At 37.7% G+C, this 3,821-nt stretch overlaps 1 non-coding gene and 1 pseudogene across 1 annotated transcript; one reads left to right on the forward strand and one right to left on the reverse strand.

Annotated features, from left to right (window-relative positions):
* Window positions 1-307: 307 nt before the first annotated feature.
* Window positions 308-521, forward strand: LOC111557080. Its single transcript, XR_002736837.1, has one exon. It is a non-coding gene; the product is annotated as a small nucleolar RNA U3 (small nucleolar RNA).
* A 1,517-nt stretch (window positions 522-2,038) lies between these two features.
* LOC101097536 lies at window positions 2,039-3,117 on the reverse strand (annotated as a pseudogene).
* Window positions 3,118-3,821: the final 704 nt, after the last annotated feature.

Below are 3,821 nucleotides of genomic sequence, written 5' to 3' on the forward strand. Positions count from 1 at the left end.
CACTGTATCCTTTTTGGTTGGGCCTATGAACAACCTGTTTTTTAACATTTGCCATAGTGATATTCTTTAAGACATATTTATTAACAGAGAAAGTAAGGAGGCAATCAAACATTATTTGGCCCTAAATCTCTAATCAATATTTTCAGCCATCATCTTACTTATGTGGGATAATACAACTTTTTCTGAGCAATCTAGGATTTCCTAGGCTCTAGATGAATATATAAGAGTTGCTGTGACCTCCATTCCAGAGTAACAGAAGGATCTAGCTAGCATCCCTTGTGGGAAAAGTGATATTGCTGGAATGCTATAGATGGACTGTTAGAGAAAGTGGTCAGGGCTATGCTGTTTGGATATCTTTGAAAGATACCTTTTTGAAAGAAAGGGCTATGATGAGGAGGCATGGTGTTCTCTCCTGAGCATGAAGCTGGCTTCAAGTTGCTTCCACAATTGCCTCTTGCCATTGATGATCATTCTTTTCCTCCTTTGGGGAAGTAAGAGGGAGATGATACAGTCTGAGTGGTTTCTGTTGAAAAAAAGAAAGAATGGAAAGATGAGCTACCTAATATTAATTAGGAAATTGCCGTGGTAACAGAAACAGAAGTGTGGGTTGTCTTGAGCCTATCAGTGGGTCAGTTTCTGGAGATAACAATGATGATAAAACATTTTGGAGACATTCAGGTTTTGTTGATCATTGCAAAAAACATGGGATGTCCAGGAGCCTAGGTTCTGTTTTTTTGTTCTGTATATTTGTATACATTTTAGTAAGTCAGTTAACTTTCTTATAAATTATTTTCTTCCTTTAGTTAGGATAAAAATATCTGATCTCCCTATCTCACAAATTCATTTATTGGAAAAAGAAAATAAAGGATCTAAAAATGTTCTAAAAACTTAAAGCATTATTGTCAATGATATACTGTATAAGGGAGAGACCATGTTGTTAAAATTTGGCCACTGTTACTAGATGGTCACATTAACACTGAAGTTCACAGTAAGTCCTACGCAGTTCATTCCGAAAAGGTTAGGAGAATACTGATGAGTGCTTATTGTTGAGCTTGGAAGTTAATAACACACTAAAACCTACTATTAATACTCTAAAAACTGCAAAAATGTATACTTGGCAATAGGTTTTGGCCAGTTGACACTCAGTTATTTTCAGCTGGCTGAACATGGCTAAATTTTTAATTTTGTATTTTTTATATTAAAAACCTTTTTGAACGTTTTAATCAAGATCATAGTTAGTCTTTTATTTCAGCTAGTCTAATTAGCTAATGGAGCATGCTCTAGCAGGTAGGCTGAAATGATCAGATAACATAATAAGAAGGTCAAAATATATTTCCTAGCAATCATTCCATCAGATATTTTAGTCCTCACCAGATACTTTTAGACATTCATGTCTGAATGTCTATTTTAGATTAATAATCACTTCATTTTTATGTTATCTTGACATTAAACAGACTCTTTATTTTTGAAGATGATTTACATTATGTCTTGATGACAGTGTAACTAGTTCAAGGTATGTTAGTGTTATTCTGCTCTTACAGTTGCTATAAAATATAATTTAATATCATGATCCTGTATTGAATTAGTGTATATTTTGATTCATAAAATAATTCTAAAAACAATTATGTGAAAGTGAAAAGGTTTAATTTTTCAAGGATTGTATTACTCAGAAATACTAATGAACATGGCTATTAGCCAAATTCTTGCTTCAATTCTTGCTTCACCTGTATAGCAGTATTAAATCATAGAAACCTCAAATAATATTTGTAGCAATAAGCATGTAAGTAATTAGTTTTATCCATTGTAAATTTCATTTTGCTAATAAAAATCATTTAAATCGTTTATCTGTGTGGAGTCCCTTCTTCCTTTTTTCTTTTTTAATTTTTTTTAGGTCTTTGTTTTTTTTCTATGGCATTAAAGGTGCAAGTGGCAACACTATTGAACCCACAGAGAATTGTGGTCACACCCACACCTGCTGTGGAGCATCTACTGAGAAGCTGAAGTGTCATGACACATAGGTGGCCAGGCCCCACCCAGGTCAAAGTCTTACTTTGCATAAGGAGGGAACCTTCTTGTAGGTAATATGAAGATGCTGAGTCATGGGCTGGGTAGTGGTTGCCTGTTCAATTTACCTTCAGAGTACAACCTGAATTTTCAGGTAATCTGCCCCATGGGGGGGGGGGGGCTCGTTGGCAAGGATGGACTGGTGCTGGAATGGGACATCATGCACAGTTCCCACTGGTTCACATTGCCCTCCACCTCCACAATACCTGAGTTCTGGGTGCTAAGGCCACCTTGTTGGTTTTGGGCTTCTGGTGGATGAAGCCACATTCTTTATGCATGGTTTATGTGTCAGGGTGGAAAATATTAAACCAGAAGTTCTACATGGGCTTGCCCATATGCAAGACGTTCACCTCTTCTAGTTACTAGAAGGGTTGTAGCATCAGGTAAGTCCTGGTGGATCTGACAGCCAGATACCCAGCACCCAGAACAGTGGCTCCACCACTAGGTTGATCTTGGGGGGCTCCCAGCTGGTGGCAGTAGGCTGCTTAGGTAGGGTACTCGTGTAAGAAACTGTGGCTTCTCCTGAAGCTTGTGCACCTGACTGTTGGACTGGCTGACCCTCTGTCACAGGGTCTTCAGCTCATAGTTCTCCACCTGCTTCTTCAGGCAGCTTGCCTGGCTCTTGTTCTGCCGAGAGAAGCAGGAAGAATACATAAAGCAAGTTGATGAGTTGGCAGGCCCCAACACTAACAGGGTGATCTTGGTGGTCGACATGGGGCTGGCCATTGCTGTGCTCAGTCTGCACAGTTACCATGAATGGTTTCAGCGTGACATCTGTCAGAGGGGTAGAGGGGCTCTTGGATGGTTTCTGAGACATTGCTTTGAGCAGCAACCTCAGGTGTTCTGGGAAAAGCTCTTCTTGTACCCCAGGATAGTCCTGCAACAGCCAGGCTAGTGCTGCTGAAGCCAATCTCCTTGTCTTTCAGTTGGCAGGCTCTGAGTGTACTTGGAGGAGAGACTAGGAATGAAGAGAGCCAATAAATTTGTATGCCCCAGATGCTGTAGGGGGGTAAAGTCACCCATAGAAGGGGGTGGTGTTTTCACTGCCAACATCTACAGAATATGTGTTTGCTTCTCCTTGGCTTCCTGACCCTGTGGGGGCCAATCTCCTAGAGTTCCTTTCAGAAGCTGTTGTGCCTGCTTCTGACTAGTGACTCCCTGGGCTACCCTGGATGCAATGTCTAGTCTCTTCCCCTTAACGTACATTGTTTCAAATGTCTTTTCATATAATCTCCCACTACATTTTATTGTTGCTATATGTTTCTAATATAATGTTTCTAATGTTTCATTTTGAAAAACTTAAAAATTTTTTTTCTAAAAGTAAAATTAATTTTGCATGAAGTACCTAGATTCTTTTCTGTAGAGCTCTTATAAAGATACTTTTATTATATATAATTAATATCAAAATTATAGTCATTCCCTATTACACTTTTAAAGAATATCATCCATAATACAAAAAAAGTAAGACCTAATTCTACAGTTAAAATCCTTAGTTTAGTGGAAGGAAGGCTGCATCTTGCCATGAAATTCAATAGATGTGGAATAAAAGAATAAGACAAAACTAATTATCAATGATAGTGAAAATATTTTAATTGGAAAATGTCATAAAGTCATGCAAATTTCAGTACTTTCCTCCCTTGTCCACATCTAATGAAAAATCAGAAAATGAATCATGAAAACAACTAAAATATCATGCTAAATAATTTCAAAGGAAATTTTTTTTTCTCAGTGACTTAGTAAAATTTTTATAATATTTG

This window comes from Felis catus, chromosome A1 (genome assembly GCF_018350175.1).
Source record: "Felis catus isolate Fca126 chromosome A1, F.catus_Fca126_mat1.0, whole genome shotgun sequence".
Lineage (NCBI taxonomy): Eukaryota > Metazoa > Chordata > Mammalia > Carnivora > Felidae > Felis > Felis catus.